The sequence below is a fragment of the Oryctolagus cuniculus genome, chromosome 20, assembly GCF_051225735.1.
Source record: "Oryctolagus cuniculus isolate XC-2025 breed Fujian yellow rabbit chromosome 20, ASM5122573v1, whole genome shotgun sequence".
Taxonomy (NCBI): domain Eukaryota; kingdom Metazoa; phylum Chordata; class Mammalia; order Lagomorpha; family Leporidae; genus Oryctolagus; species Oryctolagus cuniculus.
Window position 1 is genome coordinate 33,243,788 of NC_142886.1, and position 23,024 is coordinate 33,266,811.

General features: G+C 37.1%; 1 pseudogene; it reads left to right on the forward strand.

Moving 5' to 3' along the window:
* The window catches only part of LOC149120132 (SOSS complex subunit B2 pseudogene), a 141,059-nt pseudogene that overhangs the window by 79,659 nt on the left and 38,376 nt on the right, over window positions 1–23,024 (forward strand).

Below are 23,024 nucleotides of genomic sequence, written 5' to 3' on the forward strand. Positions count from 1 at the left end.
CTATTAAAATCTATGAATATAAGGCTGGCGCTGTGGCTCACTGGGCTAATCCTCCACCTAGCAGCGCTGGCACATGGGGTTCTAGTCTTGGTCGGGGCGCAGGATTCTGTCCTGGTTGCCCCTCTTACAGGCCAGCTCTCTGCTATGGCCTGGGAAGGCAGTGGAGGATGGCCCAAGTGCTTGGGCCCTGCACCCCATTGGAGACCAGGAGAAGCACCTGGCTCCTGCCATCGGATAGGCGCGGTGCGCCGGCCACAGCGCGCCGGCCGTGCTGCCATTGGAGGGTGAACCAACGGCAAAGGAAGACCTTTCTCTCTGTCTCTCTCTCTCACTGTCCACTCTGCCTGTCAAAAAAATAAAATAAAAAAAAGAAGTCAATGACAATTTGAGTAGCTAAAAAAATTAAGAGAGCACTTAAAATATACAAGATGTGGTACCAGTATTCTGCGAAGACTCTGGACAATCTCAACCCAGAGGCACACTTTTCAAAGATATTCATATTTCATTGAAATATCCTGTTACTTAGAAACATAATTTGATGAAATATAAGTTATAAATTGGAATATCTGATTTGAAAATAGTATTCTATAAAGCTGTATCTCTAAATATATTTTATTAAAATGTTTACTCATATGAATACAGACTGTGAGGTGGCAATTGTGAAAATATTTTACCTGACATATTAAACATAACAATACAAATACTGATAAGGTTTAGAATTTTCTCCATTCACTGGAAAGTTACCTAATTTTACTAGTTACTTCAGAAATGGAAAAAATATGTTCCTAATTCAAAAACACAAAATATTAAGGCATATAAAGATTGAGCAGTTGAATGTTTTAGAATTAGGTTTATTATACAATATGAATCTTTGGAAAAGATCATAGAAAATATATGAAAAGTAATGTAGTACAGCAAACATGTATGTAAAATAACCATTTTTTAGTATTTATACAATCATTATAAAATGTTTTAAACATTGCTTTCATTTGCTGACTTATTTTATTTTAAAAATATTGGTATACAATTATGTATAACATCTATTAGATAATTTACATATAATTAGAATATAACATGTATTAAAATAATAGAATTTTTAATGGATTATTTTGAGATTTTCATTTTTAGCAGTCTTATTTCAGAGTTTATCTAAATTTTAAATTATACCCTGTTATATTCTCAACATATAAACCCCATAATGATTACAAAAAGGGCTACTGATAATCATATAGCCCTGAAATGATAAGAAAACCAGTTATTGCTATCCCCCAATTCTTTCTGCTCAGTGGTCTTTTAAACTACAATTTTTTGTACCTTTTTAAAGGACTCAGAATAACCATGCCTCCAGATGTTCTGTGTTCCCTAACTCAGTTAGGAGTACAGACTAACAGGTTGATATTCTTGCCCAAAATAGATTCTGTTCATTTACCAAACATGCCCATACAAATAACATATTTAGTCAACTTTTCAGTACCAATTATATTGTTTAGCTTTGTAACTTTATCAAGTTAAATTACATAATTTATTCCAAATTAAGGATTTTATACACAATACCTTTGAATAGTCTTGAATTTGTCATTTAGGAATAGTGAATAAGTAATTCAGTAGCAAAATTAAAAAAAAAAAAATACCTCTCTTCCCTTTCTAATTAACTCATTTGCCTCTTCATGTGCCAGTTAGAAGCAGCTACTTTTAATATGTGCTTTAAGATATACTCAGGGCAGATGGTTAATTAGCAGACAAGACACTTGGTCAGACACCTGTGTCCATCATAACAGAACATGGCTCTGTCTCCTGACTCCAGTTTCCTGTTAAAGCAGACTTTGGGAAACACAAGTGATGGTTCAAATAATCGGGTTCCTGTAAGCCATCTGAGAGACAGACATGGAGTGAGTTCCAGACTCCTGCTTTTATACCGCTGCAGGCATAGACATTTGAGAAGAGAGCCAGCAGACCAGGGTCTCTCCCTCTGCTTCTCCCTTTCTGTCGCTCCAGCCTCAAAGACAAAAGAATGCACTCAGCCTGTGTTTTAAGAAGACAATTATTGGCCGGAGCCATGGCCAATAATCCTCTGCCTGCAGCGTTGGCACACCAGGTTCTAGTCCCGGTTGGGGCACCAGATTCTGTCCCGGTTGCCCCTCTTCCAGGCCAGCTCTCTGCTGTGGCCCGGGAGTGCAGTGGAGGATGGCCCAAGTGCTTGGGCCCTGCACCGGCATGGGAGACCAGGAGGAAGCGCCTGGCCTCTAGCTTCGGATCCGCGTGGCACACCGGCTGCAGTAGCCATTTGGGGAGTGAACCAACGGAAAAAGGAAAACCTTTCTCTCTGTCTCTCTCTCTCTAACTCTGCCTGTCAAAAAAAAAAAAAAAAAATATTGTACTTGTTTTCTTCTCCATGAAAAGCTTCTTAGTTGATTTGCTCTGTGCTCCTGCCCCTGCAGATATTTGGACAGCTTAGTTAGCAAGCTGTTTGAGAACAAAAGGTTCAGTGAGGTTTAGACCGGCTTCTTTTACTGGTAGAGTATTTACTCTGCCGAAGCCATCTCAACCTCTGCTAACTATTGATTTTAATGTACTTTGTTTCATTGCAGGCAGATGGACAGGGATTGGCCAACAAACATCTCATAAATCCCTGTGAGAATTTCATAGCCTAGAAAAATCACAAAATACCACCTGAGAGATGAATTTTCCTCCCTTTGAAAAGTCATCATATGGGATTCATTTGTGTTCATATAAGTTTTTGAATGGCTGCTTTCCTCACAACTCTTAAAAAATGCATTTTTCAGTGTATCCCCAGTCATGAGTCCAAAGATGCTTAATGATAATAATAAAGTATGAACTAGGTAATGACTGTCTAATGGGAAATATATAGGATCCAATCCATCCTTGAAAAGCTTTGAGAAAACCTTCTTATGCCTGTTCATTGCTTGCTCCAAAGCTTCATCTTCCACTTATTTGGTACATATTTAACCATTTTCCAGTAAGAACATACCTCTTATGTTCTTTCTATACATCTTTTAAAAAACTATTACATTGTTTATTTTTACCACCTGATACTTCATTTTTACATGTTAATGTGATATTAATAAAAACAGAACAGATTCAAAATAATTCATAGATAACAATTCTAAGAATATTATGAAATTTCCCCTCTCTTTCTTCCTTTTTTTTTTTAGTTTTTTGAGATAACATTTTTAATTTACATTACACTCAAGGTCTTAAAAGTAAAAAGACCCTATTAAGTGGGAATACGGGCAAGGGTTTTAAACTATAATCAAATGGTAAGACGATCAATTCCCCTATTGCAGTTAATTTTAATGTTAGATCAAAACTATAGGAGTAAAACATTCTTAATCATTTGTTTGAAAAATATATAAAATGGGGCCAGCACTGTGGCGCAGCGGGTTAACGCCCTGGCCTGAAACACTGGCATCCCATGTGGGTGCTGGTTCAAGACCTGGCCACTCCACTTCTGATCCAGCTCTCTGTCATGGCCTGGGAAAGCAGTAGAAGATGGCCCAAGTCCTTGGGCTTCTGCACCCACGTGGGAGACCTGGAGGAAGCTCCTGGCTGCTGGCTTCAGATCAGCACAGCTCCGACTGTTGCAGCCATCTGGGGAGTGAAACCATCAGATAGAAGACCTTTCTCTCTCTGCCTCTCCTCTCTCTGTGTAACTCTGACTTTCAAATAAATAAATAAATCTTTAAAAAATATGTAAAGCAAAGTTTGATAAAACTATATCTTTTCACTAGTAGAAAAGAAGTTTGCTTCCATAGTTGGGATATGATCTGCCTCCTCCAAAGCTCAGGTTGAGATTTGATTGCACTTGGGGTGGTGTTGTGGGTAGAACCTAAAGAGGTGAACCTGTTGTTGAGAGGGATTCATGCCTTTCCCTTGGAGTGGGTTTGTTCCAAGAGTGTAATCAACTGGGTCTACCCCATGTGCTTGGGCTCTTCCACTTGCCATTGTACTTTTCCAGCATGTCATGTGGCAGCGTGACATGTTTTGTCCTTCTGGTCTCTAGAACCATGACCTAAATAAGCTTCTTCCCTTTGTGGATTACCCAGTCTCAGGTATTGTGTTATTGTTCAGAAAAGAAGAGTAAGACAGATGTGAAGTCTTTAGATTCTTTGGCTACAGTTGAGTTCTGTTCCTCATTCAATAACCAGTGTTTCTGCCCTTAGTTCCTGGAAGAGAGAGGTGGATAGTGCATTCTGAATTACCATGGAAATGTTCACAAATCTTTAGGCAGATTGACCTAGAACACAGGCACTGGAGCCTGGATGTTTAGAAAACAGGTGTAAATAGATTTCAATTCTTGTAGAGAGATCAAGGTTCTGAAAACAGCTCCAGGCTTTCTCTGACTCACATGTTTTATCCTGAACTTCTTCTCCCAACTCAGTGGGAATAGAGTAGCTCTCAGCACATAGCTGCACAAGCCCTTCATTTCCAGGATTCTTGCAGATTTCAGCTAAAGGAATACAACTGCCAAGATGCTGTAGCCACCATGATTTATCTCTTTATTCATTATTGTTAACGTTTTTCTTCTCTATCATAAATGCCTAGGAACTTCCATATGAAATCTAGGGAATGTTATTGCACAGACAACAAAGGAATAGAGGAACTTAACGTATTTTATCATTTTACAGGAGGCAAACTGAAGTAAGTACCAAGCATCATAAAAAGAACCATATTTTTAAAAAGCAAAATATTGAGGTGCTAACAAAAAGGAAGGCCTTCCTATTTCACTCAATCCCCTACAGAGAAAGAAAAGGAAAGCCATGAAGCCGAGGGCTCTGTACTCCAAGCCAAGGATCACACACAGATGTCTACTCCCTACGGCTTCTCCGCTTTCCCTTCTAAAGCCAAGGGGGACCCGGGCCCATATGGGATCTCTGAGATCTGCGAAAATATTTGGAGGATTATGTCAACCTATCAGAGGATGAGGAAAAAAGGGGCTTGGGGCTGAACATGTTCATTGCCAAAAGGCTGTTGCTTCTACTGGAGAGTCTGTCCCAGCCTGGTATTATCTCAGCTCACTTTTGTAAAGCAGCCCCAATGTCTGTAACTGTTGCCATCAGAAACACCCAGACAGCCCCCGCAGGGATTATCTTTCTAGCTGCTGATCAGTGAAGGAGTAATTAGACCCCGGCACTGGCTGATGTAAAAGCAGTGGCTTCCTCCTGGAGAGAATTTCTAATTGCACTCGCATTATAACATACAGGAGTTGCACTGCCCTCCATATGGAATGAAGTAAAGACATCAAGCACATCTGATTCAGGACCGTGGACCTGGATTCCAATGGAATCTCAAAAGAACAAGGTTGAGACTTCTAGTTTGAAGAAATTCAGCCCCCCTCCTTTTTTTTTTTTCTTTCAACTACAGATTTCCGTAGGAACTGTCTTTAAGGTTATGGCATCTATGGGATTTCACTCATAAAACAAAAAGATGCAGTGTTTCTTTGCCCTGAATACAGAGTCCATGGATCACCTTGCCATACTCTGCATATTTTAAAACATGATGTGAATTTTTTTTTAGAAAAAAATCCTAAAGTATATCACTGAAGGTCATGAGGGAATTGCCTTATTAAATAGTGAAAAATGAAAATTATGTTTCTACTGATCTGCAGTCCATCAGGGACATAAAGAAAAGTGGGTAGTTGAAGAAGTCAACAAGGGAATATGTCAGAGGGGAGACGGGCGGAATGCTGCAGTGTCTGCAACAAAACTAAAGGAGTCACTTTTAATTTCACATTGAGAGGCTTTTACTTTTTTTTTCCTAATGAAGTACAATAGAACATATTTGTATTTATTATTGTTGACCAAAAATAAAAGATGGACTCAAGTGTTGAATGTGAGTGTGCACATACATGTGTGTGTTGGAGGCTGGAGATATTTAGAAAAATGTGTAGACATGAAAAATTTGAGGGAATCTGCATGGAAACAAATGGTTGATTGTGGAGGGAAAAAAATGGATTATGCTTTGAATAATCAAGCTGTTTCTGACTTTATAAGTGTAGTTTCACACTGGACCAGCAGGAGGTGCATGGCACAAAGTGCTCAATTACATATTAGTGCTGAACAGGGGGCTCATAAATCAGTTTGGGTAGTAGGTTGAATTATGTTCTTAATCATGTAAGGATACTTTTGCTCAAAACTATTCTTTCTTGTATTTCTGGCATCCTCTCTTATTTATGGGCATGCTGGAATCTGGCCAAAGCTTTTCCCCTAGGTAAAATGACAACATCTTAATTAGGAATGTTTGGTCTGTGGCTTGAGTTGCCAAAGAGCAGTCCCATTGTTCTAATGCACAGACATCCATCATCAGCCTGTTCCCATTGCCCATGGCCTGGGAAGTGGTTGAAGTATAGGTACCCAAGATAGCAGTATCTTTTTTGTTAAGATTCTGGCACTGGTGCAGATAGGTAGAAAATGGTAAATCATACTCTCTCTGAAACAGAACAATATTACCTTTCAAGTGATTATCCCAGTTCCTGGTAGGATTGTTGTGATAATTAAAGAAGTTTAAATTAAAGTTATCATTTGTTTTTTAAAAGGCATAGAATTGAACAGCATCAGATAATACTAATATTATTCTTATATGGGACAATGTTAATTCTCAGGTGACCAAATAGATGCCACAGTACAACTTCAGCTACTGATTCCTTAACAGTTTGATATCTTTATTTCTTCTGGGATAGGGCAGTGCTATGTTATCCTTATTCTTGAAGCCACAAAAAATTCATAGTATATGCTGAGGAATTATTTGTGAAGGCACAAGATATGACATCATAGCAAAACAAATAATGTAAAATCACACTAACTAGAAATCCTTACTTAGAGAAAACTCTAAAATCCCCATTTTTTCAGAGCTGTCTAGGTGAAAGGAAACTTTTCCCTTTGGTCTCTGAAAATGACAATTGAGGCTTATAATAAAAATGATGATGAATCTAGAAAGAAATCTTAATACGTTAAGCATCTCACATACAAAGAAACGTATTTTTCTCATTTCTTATGATTATTTGTGTGTGTGTCTGTGTGTGTGTGATATTGTATATGTGGGATCCTTTATTTTTGAGGTAGGGGTATCTCAATTCAGTGCATATGTCAGAAAGTACTGACTTGTTACAAACTTTAATGAATTCAGAAATGAGAAAAGATTCACCTTTCTGAGATATTCACTATGATACACAACTTACTTCAAAATGTTTTGATCCTGCAAAGATTGGCAGTTGTCAAACTTTATTCAAAAGTGCTTTAATCATCAAACCCATCACCTCTGTCAAATCCTTTGGAAGAGCAAAGCAAGTGCTCTGAACGAAGACCTTGGTGAAAATAAAGACCTTCTCTGCTACCAGTAGGTAAAAATGCTAAATTCCAGAAAGGCTGCCAAATCATGCCCTAAGTCACAATAAAAAAAAGATGCAAAGATCTAAAACATTAAAATCTGTTTTAGATTAAGAAGATGAACTCCTTATTAGTAGTATTGTCAAATCTGGTACTACTTATGGGAATGGCACGAGGTAATGCAAGCACTACATAGTTGAATCGAAAATACTGGGAAAAAATTTTTAAGGAAAGATGTATGATTTTTGGCCATTTTTTCCCAAGTTCTGCCACTCATTGTTTTCAGACATTAAATGACTATCCACTTTTATCTTTCTTTGAGGTTTTTGTTCCAATGGGGAGTAAAACAGTATATGCAGAGCTCTATCTGTCTCTCCCTCTCTTTGTGTAATTCTGGCTTTCAAATAAATAAATCTTTAAGCAACTTCTTGGGAATCTTAACCTATTTTAAAAGTAGAAAACCTTGGGCTATCTGTTCCTTTTTATTTTTATTATTTTTTTTATTTTTTTTAACTTTTATTTAATGAATATAAATTTCCAAAGTACAGAATATTGATTACAATGACTTCCCCCCCATAACATCCCTCCAACCCGCAACCCTCCCCTTATCCACTCCCTCTCCCCTTCCATTCATGTCAAGATTCATTTTCGATTCTCTTTACTCTGTTCCTTTTTTAAATACTACAATGAGTTTCTGTGTACTGTTTAGGCGATTTCGCCTAGCAATAACATCTTGCAAACCATAGTACAATGTCAAAACCAAGAAACTATCATTGGGACAATTCTATTAACTCAAATACAGACCTTCTTCAGATTTCATTAGTTTTTACATGTGCTTTTTTTTTCTCCCCCAACTGGGAATCTTGGAATTACTTAAATCTCTGACTGGTTATCAATAATAAATATTATGTGATACAGAAACAAATCATTGACCAGCAGTGACATTAAAATGAGCCATGCTAAACCATAAGTCCCATCTGTTTTCACTTACTTTACACAGTTCCTGACTACTCCATTTAATCATTTCTACCTCCTCTACTCTTCAAACCTCCCTGCCAACACCAGTATTCAGATAGCAACTGCCTAAAACAAGATTTGACATGTTTGAGTGTTTTATCTTTCAGAAACCCAAGGGGGCCATTTCTATAAATTCTACAGGCCTCTCCTGACATTAATGCTGACAAATTAAAGAAATGAGCACAATTTATGTCTAAGAAGAAGTATTTTTTGCCTAACTTGTCCAGGATAGAGGACTGTTTCTACCTGGAGAACACCTGGGTTCAACTTGTTCAGGAACAACAGATATTATTGTATGGAATAGAAAAATTAGACTCAAGGGGGATGTCTGGTGCTGAATGGGCAGCAAGGCAGTGTACGGGAAATGTCATTTAAGGATGATAGATCTTTTTTGTCATAGTTTGAAAACAGTAGAGGGACAGAGTGGAATACCATGACCATTTGTAACCATTTACATATGTCATATGGGTTCAAGTAGGTGAATTGTTAATTATCATCAATTTGCATTGTATCATCAGATGGATTAAAAGCAATTTAATAGATAACAGGACACACAGAGCTCAATGGACAAGTAAGGGGAACACCTTCATTGTACACAAATAGGGGAAAATAGACTTCATCACTAAAATTATGTGAGGTAGACTGACAGGTTATTAAACTAAAGATGGCCACCTCATGACCATTTTTTTATAAAATGATTCAGCAGAAAACCTTTTTGTAGGCTATCAGCTAGGTGACAGAAAAAAAAATCAGGCTTCTATAAGATGATTAACCAAAAATGTTTGTTTCTTAAATCCTAGAATATTCAACGGCCCTTTTGGGACGCCTATGATAACCTTTAACTACCACCCTTACATCTAAATGACAGAGGAGGATTGAAAGAGATTTCAGTAAATACCTTTTTTAACCCTACTTTCTGCAGGATCAGAGTGTTGTAGTTACTAGCATCTATTTTCACTTCATTCTCTGTGCCATAAGTGAAGGCAACTGCTATTGGTCTATAGCTAATCTGGGTGAGTAACAATTGCTTGGGGAGAGGTGATATGATGGTAGCATATGCACAGAATTGGGTTTATAACTAAGGGAAACCTAGATTGAAAATATGCATTTGCAGGTGCCTATAAGAAGCCAAAATAAGTGAAGACCTTAGTAGATATGCTGTTGTACATTGTAAGAAATACTAACAAGTAGCATGAAAGCATTCATGCCAATTGCAGGAATTAAGGATATTGAAATAGAAGAATATTGTCCATGATAAGAGTAAAGGAAATTTAAAGAGCATGGCTATGCAGCTGGGCCTCAGTCCTTTGGGGGAACTTCGGTATTGAAGAAATATAGAATATTAGGGTTTCCATCATCTCATACTCACTCTCACGGAAATTTGGCTAGCTAGTTTTGCTGGATTTTGCAGATAAGGTGGTGAATTACTGGAGTCAGGAGTCCTTACATTTCAGGCAAAATAATTCAATTTTGAAATATAAATATTTCTCTAAAATCCAAATATCAGCTACAGACAATCAGTATTTCTTGGCTGGCCAGCTATGACAGTCTTTAGATTTGACTTTTCAAAATTAACATATTCAGGTTTTCTTTGTAGGGATTCACTTATTATTTTTTAGTCATTAAAGCAATGACAAATAATATCTGCCACATAAAATAATTCATATAGTGAAACAACCCTTTATTAGTCAGCATTTGCTTTCTGAGTTTCCTAAGCCAAACAAACAAAAAATAAACCATTACCACGCACAATGGTAACCCAGACAGGTTATGTAACTCCAGAGGGAGAGAAGGGCAGGCAGGGGTTTTCCAAGGCTGTCAGTCTGACATGCACTGCACCCAGCATTTAAAATGAAACCTCCCTCAAAATTTGCTTCATAATTATCTCTTTGACCCCAGAGCAATTGTTGTCAGCATCTTTCGTGATGCATTTGCATTTGTTATCTTTCATGTATATTATTTGCATTATATATCTTAGCATGTATATTATTCCATCATCCTTGACACACGAGGAGCTCTTTGAAGGCAGAGACCTGTATCCTCAGGCCTCTCCAGCTGCTCTGTACAAATGAGGTCTCATTAGCAACACATCTCACAGGCTCTTGCCACACCTTTGTACTAGCACAGACCTTGGTGTATAACACAAATTCACAAAAGCAATTTCTGAGTGTCCTTGGAGATTCTTTTTCAAAGCTTGCGTAAAGTTCCCCTATATAATTCCCAACACCCTGACCTTCATTATTGCACATAGCCACCAGCTGCACCTGCTCTGTCAACCACTTCTGGTACCTGCCTACAAAGGATGACACCAGGGCTAAAGATGCTGCCTCTCGGCATTCCCCAGTCTGCATGAATCCTGCTCTCAGGTCTCATTTTACTCCCTGAGCTGGTGCTGCTCCAATTGTGTCCTTGTGCCATTAAGTTTCAAATGGGGCAGCTCTGCTTCTTTGATGCATCCACTATACTCTTGTGATTAATTCTTAAAACAGAGCTGGAATGCTCGTGCCACGTTTTATTTTTCCATCCTTTTCCTATTCCCCCCAAATCATAACTGGCACTGAATCCAATGGCTTTCTACCCTCCTGTAAATCATATTATGCAATCTGAAACCTGAGGGCCACTCCATGTACCATTTTATTAGGGACACTCCTTAGGCCCAGTCTGGATGCATAATCACTTATACCCTGTATGAAAATCTACTTATGGTCTATTCTCAATCAACAGAAATGTTTATTAATGGATTCTTAAACACTGACATCATGCAATTATAGAAAAAATAAGACTTGCTACTATTTTTGGAAATGAAAGCTAATATGTGTAAATAAACAGTATGAAGGCAAAAAAATGTAATACACTGTGCTGCATGGCTGACAATATGACAGTATTACGTGTCTGCCAAACTGCCAACCCCACAAATGAATTTTTCATTTCATCTCTGGATTTACTGTCACACTTTGGCTAGAAGAACAGTTATGAATGGAGATTATTCTATACTCATATGACATAACAAACATTTTTATATTTCTTGATACTTATATTATTAGAAATCACAGAATTTGTCTCATAGTTGATTGTATGGAACCAAATAGCATGATATTTTTTAAAGTGTGGGGAGTGTGGGGGGGTTGTATAAAACCCATGTGAACACATTATTGTCATCTAGTGTGTATTTGTGTGTGTGCACATGCACACATGGAGTAGTTACTCTGCAAATGAAAATGGCACCATTTTCTGATTCAAGTACTAGCTTGAAGTCTCCATACAATAACATAGTAATCCCTCATTTAAGAGTTTCCATAATTGATATGAACCATTTACTAAGATACTTGGTATTATACATGAATGTATTAAATATAATGTCATACTATAAAGGTAAGGAAAATGCTTAATGCAAGATAATGTCTAAGAATTTTTATAAAATGCCCATGCAAGCATATTAATGTTATTGGAGAAGAATAAAAACTTTTTTTTCTTGTGGACACAAGAAACACATACTGTCATTTCTAGGTCATTTCCTGGGCCATTCCAACTTGAGTGGTTAAACCCAGAATCAAATGATGGAGAAATATTAGGGTATTTTTGAAAGTCATGTAAAATTGAGTTAAAACTTATGTTTATTTTGGTGCATTTTTTTGGAAATCCATGCACAATTTCTTTTATAATATGCATTCCAGTGAACATATTGAAGATCCCTTACAATACTTTTCCCATGATGATCCCTTGACAATTGAATGGGAGGGAGGAATGGAGAATTTAGACCAATACATCAATCTACAGCTTCATAATTTCATGTCATTTCTGTTTCTAGTCTGCTTTTCTGTGAAAAACATGTGTTGCAAAACTCACTTATTTAATATACATTGGAATCAGTACAGGGAATAAAATCTGTACTGATTCCCTATGTGCATGATCAGGTGCACTTATCATGCTCTGGTTTTCTTTGTTAAAGGCTGGAATCTCATCCATAATCCCAAATCCTTTTTAAAAAAGCTTTTACAGGCCGGCGCCGCGGCTCACTAGGCTAATCCTCCGCCTAGCGGCGCCGGCACACCGGGTTCTAGTCCCGGTCGGGGCGCCGGATTCTGTCCCGGTTGCCCCTCTTCCAGGCCAGCCCTCTGCTGTGGCCAGGGAGTGCAGTGGAGGATGGCCCAGGTGCTTGGGCCCTGCACCCCATGGGAGACCAGGAAAAGCACCTGGCTCCTGGCTCCTGCCATCGGATCAGCGCGGTGCGCCGGCCGCAGCGCGCCGGCCGCGGCGGCCATTGGAGGGTGAACCAACGGCAAAGGAAGACCTTTCTCTCTGTCTCTCTCTCTCACTGTCCACTCTGCCTGTCAAAAAAAAAAAAAAAAAAAAAAAAAAAAAAAAAAAAAAAAAGCTTTTACAAGAGTGTGAACATAACTCTATAAACTTTTTGTTTTTAGTAACATTGAGAGAGAATAATGGAAAGCCATTAACTAGGTTATTAAAGGCTACTAAAAGTCTTCTAAAACAATATGCACCTGGCTCAAGTTTACTGCAGGGTGTCAGTTCAATGTTATTACATATCTGTCCTACCACATAATCATTATGAAGATACCAACATATGTTGCAAATAAAAGGATGGAAGTATAGTCAAGTTCTTAATAGTTAAAAGGCTATATGAAATTATACACAGTAAAATAGGATATATCTAATCATATGATGTGCTGGCAATTGCCATTGAACAGAATAAAATCTGAATACACGTTAGATTAAGAAAGGAGAATTGTGCTGATGAAAAACTGACTCATTGTTAATGAATAATAATATAATCTGAATACTTTATATGTGACCCAAAGAAAACAAATGTAGGAGCTTGGCTTTCTAAACTGGTAAGAATTTGGAGAAACTTTATTTGGACTGGACTAAAATGTGACTCCTTTTTGGCTTTGAAGCTGAGTCAACACAGACAGAATATAGTATAGATTATTTTGGGACAATTATCTATAATTTGGATTATTACAGATCATTTTCCAAAGTCCACTGTGTAGATTGGGCTCATTTAAAAAAAATTCATCTGTGTAATTTGTGTAACTAAAACTAAAAAGTGTTAATGGAACCAGAGGGACCATGGGAGTATTCAAAAGTCAACTACATTGGTTTGAAAATAAGAAAATTCAAAAAAATCTTTATGCTAAGAAATGAGGAAAGTGACATTTATATTCAATGATTATATTTCTAAAAAAGTATTATATATTTTAAAGTTGAGATGGTAAAATTATTTTAAGAAAAATGGGGCACTGCTTTTACAATTTATTCCATGTGAAATATCTATGAGTTTTTTCAATGCTGTAAAACTAATCCTTTTTAATTATACAGTTATCAATTACTAAAAATTGCTATTTTTCAGCCAGAATAGACTCCTGTCTTAGCCAAGGTTAATGCTGTGTTCAAATTGGTACCTATTGATCATAGATCCTGCCTTGCAGATTCTAAATCATTAAGCTTTTGAATTATTGAATAAAAAAATCAAAAACTTTGCCAGTTTACATTTAGGTTAAGACATATTTGAAATAATCCCTTTGTTTCTGGAGTGTTTTTTAGAATACCCTCCTGAATTATGTGAAGGATTTCTGAAAATATTCATTTAACACAGTGTGTTTCTAAATGCAGTAGTATCATACACTAAAATACAGCTAAACTGGATTATACAATTCCGTGCAGTTTTTATAGATTGATGTGTGGTATTGATTATGCAGCTACAATAGTTTATATCATCTTGAAATAAAGGAAGTGATGAGCATTTGGCTTAAAATGCTGCATGAGATGTTTATACCTGAATTTGAGTTTGCTCTTCGTTCCTGAATCCAGCTTCCTAGTAATACACAACTTGGAAAATAGCACATGATGATGGGTCTAGTGTTTGGGTCCCTCCAACCAACAATGGAGACCTGGTGTGAGTTTGTGGGTGTGTGTGTGTGTGTGTTCTCTCCTTCTCTCTCTCTCTTCCCTCCTCCATATATTTCAAAAAATAAATATTTTAAAAGAAAATTTAGGAACTTAGCTCTATTAGTCCATCAAGATTATAGGACTATTCACCATCCCCATAGCTCTCTGTTCTTTGACTTCTAGTCCTTGGACTCGAGAATTATGTGAATCTCTTTCATGGGAAAAAGTTTTCACAAATATATTTTCACCATTGACTTTAATTATCTTTCATTTGTTGCTTCATGTTATTATTTTAAATAATGACACTTGTTTTTTTCCTAAAACAAGCTTCATCACATTGCCTTTTGCAAACTCTTTGGTTTTTAGTGCCTTAAAGATAATTCAAAATGACTCTTTTCCAGGTGAAGAACAGACTACTATCAAGCACGCTAGTTTGGAATGTGTTTGAAAGTGCTAAATGCTGTGTCCATCCTACCTACCTCTCAAGTCCCCAAGCATGGAGAGTTCTCTATCTGCTCTAGGAGGTGAACTTTAAAAATTGTAACATTTTTACAGGGGTCCAGCACTGAACAGGATCTATCGAAACCCAGTCTTGCTCCGTTCTGTCACTTTTCCATTTTCTCTCTCTGCCATCTCCCTTCTTTCCCATCATTCATGCTTACATTATTTCCATAACACTGTTGCTAAGAAACACTTACATCCGGAGTTGAAGGATATATGTGACAAGACTTCAAGTTACTTTAAAAGCTTCCTTGTCCTAATAGTTGATATAGAGGTCTATGCAAGTAGGCAGCCTGTAACAAATTACCACAAAACTTCAAACTTATAGCCTCTCATATTTTTAAAAACAACAGCTTTCAACATAATCAATGAATGTTCTTTAAAATGCCTGTGTTTTCATCAACAATCACCAAAAATTAGTGCAAACATCTATTTCTATCATATGCTAGAATTGTATCTGTATGGATAAATAAAAACACTCAAAATGGTGAAATTCAGCCTGTACTGATTGTATACTAAATGTATTCCTAGATAAGCAAAGACATATGCACTTGAAAATAATCAAATTTAATCCTAACACTAAGGTTTTTTTGATGATGCTTAATTATTGCTTCTATCTACTTGTTACCTAGTTTATTTAGCATAAACTTTCATATGAATTTGAAAAATGTAGAGCAGTTACCAAGTTACCGAAAAGATTACCTTCAAATAAGAGAATCTTTGTATGCAATCTCGAATGTCCCAGTCCATGGACATACTGTGATAGCTATAATGAATTTGGATAATATATTAGTTTATAGGGCTAATGCTGATGTTATATAAAATGATTCCTGTGAGAACAAACCTATTATGCATTTACAGCAGGTTTGGGACTACAGTTGGAAACTGAGCATACGTTATAGAATTCTCAAATTCATGTTGTTTAAAGTATAATAAAAATGAGATTAACTATTAAGTTCATATAAATCATGATATATATGGTCATTAATACCACCAATGAATACACCCTAATTCCCAGAACTGATAAATGTTACTAGATATGATTGAGGTAGAGATTTATAAATTATTATATTATTCCAAGATGGTGAAATAGGGAGGGTGCTTACTGTCTAAGCTAAGGGAGTACAGTTATTAAAAAAAAAAAAAAGTGGAGAGTATACAATCTCAGGGGTGAGATAGGGAAAAAAACTGCAGTGGGAATTCCACAGAAGGAACAGTGATGTTGTAGACCTGCATGGAGGCCGTGGACACGCAGAATGAACATAGACACAACACAGGACCCCAGCAGTGAGATTAGACCAGACTGCAGCACTCTGCCTGACTGGTCATAGAGCTGTGGAGACAGCCTGGTCTGAGTCCAGCCTGATGTCCTGCAGGGGACCAGGTACCTGCCAACGGAGACGAAAAAAGTGGCATGTTCCTCTCTCCCTGTCCTGGACCCTAGCAACTGGCTAAGAGAATGTGGGCACCATTTTGGACACATGTTAACAGCTATACCAGCTCTTGTCTGTGCACCTAGCAACCAGCAGAGAGGAGATTCCTGAGTCTAGCTGGGAGGATTTATAGGGGGACTAGCACCCATATTGGACTGTGAAGTACCTCCAGGCTCTGGGGCTCAATCTGCCTGGCTGGTGCACCCACAGGCAGCTGGCTCAGGGAGTATCTGACTCTGTGGATGCAACAGACTAGCAGGTGAAGGAGAGCTGATCGTTGACTCCCTGTGACTGTGGGAACATAATCACTACAGAAGAGTGTGTGGGGTATAGCTGGGCTATCACTGTGAGCAGCTCTACACACACAGAGCTCTCTGATTGCCTAGGGTGGGCCATTGTAACAGGTTCCATGCTAACACTGAGGACTATACAAATCTTTTGTGTGGTCATTAAGCTAGCACAAAAGAGTATTGCACCAACCCTGGGCTAACAACAAGGCAGGGCATTGCTCACCTTAGAAGAGAGGAGTTGAGGGAATGACTATACCAACAGAGCTGATAAAATCATCCTTTCTGTTAAAAAAAAAAAGATTTATGGAGCCAGCACCATGGCATTCTGGGTAAAGCTACCACCTGCAGTGCCGGCATCCCATATGGGTGCCGATTCAAGTTCCAGCTGCTCATCTACCAATCCAGCTCTCTGCTATGGCCTAGGAAAACAGTGGAAGATGGTCCAAGTGCTTGGGCTCCTGCATTCATGTGGGAGACTTGGAATAAGCTCCTGGCTTTGTATCAGCACAGCTCTATCCATTGTGGCCATCTGGGGAGTGAACCAGAAGGAAGACCTCTCTCTCTCTCAAATAAATAAATGAATCTTTAAAAAAATAAAAAATAGATCTACCATGCCCAACTTGGGTGTTACCCTGGATATTTCGCCTACACTAGAACACTGACCAGAGCTCCCTGGTCACAGCCAGCACATGCTCTGTGTATTCACTGAAAGAGCAGACGCTCCGTTAAGCTGCTGGGGCATAATCCAAAGATAAAAGCCATCAGAGGGAAAAAAACCATCAAGTATCTACAAATGCCTAAAAATAAACTCAGAAATTCTAGAAAAAAGAATATGGAAGGCAACATGATGCCCCTAAAGGAACACAACAACATTTCAATAGTAGAATGCAAAGATAAAAAAAAATTGATGAAATTCCAGAAATGGAATTCAAAAGATTAATCATAGGATTACTCAGAAGCAAATCTATGAATTAAAGAAATCCATACATGAAATGAAATTTTCCCATGAAATAGAAATTTTAAAGAGAAAACAAAATGAAATATTAGAAATGAATTCAATAAATCAAATAAAAAATGCAGTGGAAAGCCTTAACTACAGCTTTGGTGAGGCAGAAGAACAAATCTCTTAGCTAGAAGAAAAATCTTTGGAAATTTTACAGTCAGACTAAAAAAAATTTAGAAAAATTGAAAATGGTGTTGGAGATTTATGGGATACTACCAAACAATCCACCATATGGATTTTAGGAGTTTCTGAGGGGATGGAAAGAGTGAATGGATTAGAGACAACCAGAAAAGATCTTTACCACAACACATTAAGTCATACTTTTCATAGTAAAACAAAGAAAAGATTCTAAAATGCACATGAGAGAAATGCCACATTACTTTCAGCCAATCTCCAATTAGACTTACACATGACATCTCCTCAGAAACCCCACAGGCTATGAGAGAATGGTGAGATATAGCCAAGTCTTAAGAGAAAAAAATCTGTCAATGCAGAATACTGTATGTTGCAAAGCTCAGATATATGAGTGAAGGTGAAATAAAGACATTCCATACAAACAGAAATTGAAAGAATTTGTCACCACTCATACAGCTTTACAAAAGATGCTTAAGGATGTGCTGCACACAGAAACAGAAACATGGTAATCACTATGAAAGAATGTGAAGGCAGAAATCTTCCAGTAAAAGTGTACAAGAAATCCAAACTAACCAATAGGAATATTTATGGAAAACAGCAGGACCAAATCATTACTTATCTGTAATAACCTTGAATGTAAATGACCTCAACAGTTAAAAGACACAGATAGATCTTGTTTTTGAATCCATTGAGCCAATCTATTTGCTGCCAATTAAAAAACACATCTCACCAACAAAGATATATGCAGCCTGAAAGTAAAATGATGGAAAAAGATATTCCATGCTAACAGAAACCAAAATAGAGCTGGTATAGCCATCCTAGTGTCAGACAAAATAGACTTTAACTCAAAAAATGTTATAAGACACAAAGAAGGGCACTATATAACGATTAAGGGATCATTCAATAGGACAATATGACTATAATAAACATATGAACCCAATTACAGGGTGTATGGCTATTTTAAAAAAAAGGTTAGTGGATCCTAAGGAAGACATATAGACTCCCACTCCACTTTCAGCAATGGGTAGATCAACCAGACAGAAAATCAAAAAAGAAACAGTTAACTGGCAATATAGACCAAATGGACCTAACTGAAATCCACCAAACTTCAAAAATCAATAGATGTAACACATCACATTAACAAATTGAAGAACAAAAATCATATGATGATCTCAACAGATGCAGAGAAAATGTTTGATAAAATACAACATCCTTTCATGATGTAAACTTAGAGCAAATTGGGTTTAGAAAGAACATTCTTCAATACAATCAAGGCAATTTATGACAAAGCCATAGCCAGCATCCTATTGAATGAGGAAAAGTTGGAAGCATTCCCAAGGAGATCTGGAGCCAGACAAGGATGCCCACTTCACCATTGCTATTCAAGATAGTCCTGGAAGTTTTAGCCAGAGCCATTAGGCAAGAAAAAGAAATCAATGGGATACAAATTTAAAAAGAGGAAGTCAAACTATCCCTAATTGCAGATGGCGTCATTCTATACCTAGAGGATCCAAAAGACTCCACTAAGAGGCTGTTGGAACTAATAAAAGAGTTTTATAAAGTGGCAGGATATAAAATTAACACAAAAAATCAATAACCTTTATATATACAGGCAATGCCATGGTTGAGAAAGAACATTCTAAATTCAAATCCATTCACAATAGTTACAAAATGAATCAAATATCTTTTTATCTGTGATGGACATTAGAAAATTTTTAAAGAAATAGAAGAAGACATAAAAAATAGAAAAATCTTCCATGTTTATGAATTCTAACAATATCATCAAATATCCATACTACCTAAAACAAGCCACAGATTCAATGTGATTCCAAATACTAAGGACATTCTTCTCAGACCTAGAGAAACAATGCTGAAATTCATATGGAAATACAGGAGACTTCAAAGAGCTAAAGCAATCTTATACAATTAAAACAAAGATAGAAGCATCACAATACTGTATTTCAAGACATACTACAGGGCAGTTATAATCAAAATAGACTGCCACAAAATGAGACAGGTAGACCAATGGAACAGAAGAGAAACTCCAGAAATCAATCTATGCATCAACAACCAACTCATCTTTAACAAAAAAGCTAATATCCATCCCTGGAGCAAGGGCAGTCTTTTCAACAAATGTGGCTGGGACAACGATCTCTGCATGTGGAAGTATGAAGTAAGACCCCTACCTTACACCTTACACAAAAACGCACTCACTCAAAATGTATCAAAAACCTAAACCTATGACCAATGCAATTAAATTATTAAATTACACTCAAGAAACCCTGTAACACATGGCATAGGCAAAGACTTCTTAGAAAAGACCCCAGAAGCACAGGCAATCAAAGCCAAAATTGACAAATGTGATCACATCAAGCTCTGTAAAGGAAAGATTAGCAAAGTGATGAGGCAACTGACAGAATCAGAGAAATTATTTGCAAAATAGGATTAACATCCAGAATCTATAAAAGAGCTCAAAAAATTCAGCAGCGAAACAAACAACCTAGTTAAGATATGGGCAAAGGACTTAGACAGACATTATTCAAAAGAGGAAATACAAATGGCCAACAGACACATGAAAAAAATGCTCAGGATCACTAGCCATCATTGAAATGCAAATTAAAACTACAATGAGGTGTTACCCCGTTAGAATGGTTCTCACACAAAAATCAATAAACAACAAATGCTTGCAAGGATGTGAGGGAAAAATTTACCCTACTCCACTTTGGAAGACAGTATGGAGATACCTCAGAAATTTGAATATAGACCTACCATATGATCCAGCCATTCCACTCCTGGAAATTTATCCAAACCTAAGGAAATCAACGTATGAAAGAGTTGTCTGTAACCTCATGTTCATTTCAGCACAATTCACAATAGGAAAGATATAGCATCAATGCAGATGTAAATCAACTGTTGACTAGATAAAGAAATTATGGTATACATACTATGGAGTACTACACAGCTGTGAAATATTGAAACCCTGGCTTTTGTCACAAAATGGACACAACTGGAAACCATTTACTTAGTGAAATAAGCCAGTCCCAAAAAGACAAATGCCATATGTTTCTCTGATCTGTGGTATTAATAGAGTACATAAAAGGTAATCTATAGAACTGATATTAACACTTTGAGAAGCAATGATTTTTAACAGCCATTGTCTTGATTGTTGAGGAATGGATTTTTTTTTTTAATTCCCATACTATTTGTTTAACCCTATACTAAGTAAAGAGTACATCTTATGAGTATAAAAGTAATTGAAAGTAAATCCTTGTATAAAATAAAAATAGGAATAGTAGAGAGTGGGATTGCGGGAAGGAGGGTTGAGCGGAAAGAATTACTATGTATATATGGAATGCATGAAGTTTGTATGCATTAGATAAAAAGTTTCTAGGTTAAAAAATAGTGAATAGAAAAACAGAAAAAAATAAAAGCTTTAAAAAAAGAATAGAAGTGAAGTAGCTGATGACCTAATTAAGGCAATGTTATAAATAGCTTATTCCAGGGGTCTGCACTGTGGTATAGCAGGTAAAGTCACCACCTACAGTGCCTGCATCCCATATGGGCACCAGTTTAAGTCCTGGCTGCTCCACTTTTGATCCGGCTATCTGCTATGGCCTGGAAAGCAGTGCAAGATGGCCTACCCAAGTTGCTGGGTCCCTGCACTCATGTGGGGAGACCCAGAGGAAGCTCCTAGCTCTTGGCTATGAATCAGTTCCGGCTATTGTGGCCAATTAGAGAGTGAACCAGAAGATGGAAGACCTCTCTCTCTCTCTGCATCTCCTTCTCTCTCTCTGGAACTCTGACTCTCAAATGAACAAATACATCTTTAAAAAATAAGAGCTTATTCCCATGGGTTTTTAAGCAAACAAATGTATCTTATCAAAAACACATTGTTTGTAAGTATACCTAAACATATTTCTGTAATAGTAATAGCATTCAGAGATATATAACACTCATTTTGCTATAAATTCAAATGTCATCCTGACCTGCATTTTTATGAATGAATAAAAATGTTACTTGGGGAAAAATAAATGTTAAATTTTACAATAAAAAAAGAAATAATGGTATTATCTTAAATTATCAGGGTAAAGCCAGGATGAGGATACTTCAAAAAAGCTTTTGCAAAATGAAATTGAGTGTTTTGATGCAGTGTTTTTTTGATATCCATGCATAGTTTTATCATAATATACATTTCCCATGAATATTTTGAAGACTACTTGTACTTACAAAGTCCCTTAAAGGAGAGAAATAAGAGGATCACAATTGTGATGAAGAACGGGGAAGGAAGGCATTGCAGGAAGCTATGTTGTGCATGACCTTCTCACATAGAAAAAGCAAGAAGAATTCTGCCCCAGAATCTCCAGGAGGAACAAATATTTGCCAAAATCCATGGGGCTGACTTTGGATTTCTATCCTCTAGAATCATAATAAAATCATGTTGAATAAAGTCTCTTTGTTGCAATAAATTGTTACAAGACTAATAGGAGTCAGAGGAGGAGAATGCAAAAGAAGCTCAGGTGCCCATAGTAATGCTATTTTTCTCTATTTCAGAGGTAACATGGAAAAAACATGAAAAATATTTATTACCTACTCCCACAAAGTTGGATATTCATAGGCTGATTAAAAGGCTTTAATTTCCATTCCACAATTTTCTAGCATTCAATTTAATTCTAAATGGTAACCTGCTAGTTTATTTGGAGGTCAGAAATACTAAAATGTTGTCACATTTATGTCTTCTCTTTGAGGAACTAGAGCATACTAAAATCAGTTTTACTTAATGTTATGGACACAGATGTGAACTTCTGCAAGACAAACTATTATCTTTGGACTTTGATTAACCAAGTTCAGGAAGATAGGAAATAGAATTTTTTGTTGTTGTCCAGAAGTCGGGAAATGGGGGTTCTTCCGAATCATTTCATTCAAGTCTTAAAATACCATACACTGGTTGCCATCTGAACAGCAGAAATTTTCAGTTCCAGCGGTTGCTAAGTCCAAGACTGTGGCACCAGAAGAGTCAATGGCTTGTGAAGACTCATTTACTGGTTCATATATCACCATCTTCTCATTGTAACCTCACAGGGCAGAAGGGACAAGGAATCCTCTGGAATCTTCCATATAAATTGTTCCATTCATTGTTTCTGTTCCCATGACCTAATCATTTACCAGAGATTTCACCTTCTAATACCATCACGTCTGACTGAGTTTCAACAACTATCCTATTGTGCCCCAACCTTCTAGAATTCATGGCTTCTTGCATAAAAATGCATTTGTTCTGCCCCTACAGTTCAAACAAGTGTTTACTCTTTCCAGCTTCTACTCACAAAGCTAAAGTCCCAATATAGCCTAAAAATCACCTCTGTCAGATACTGTTGATCCTCGAGGGATAATTCATTCT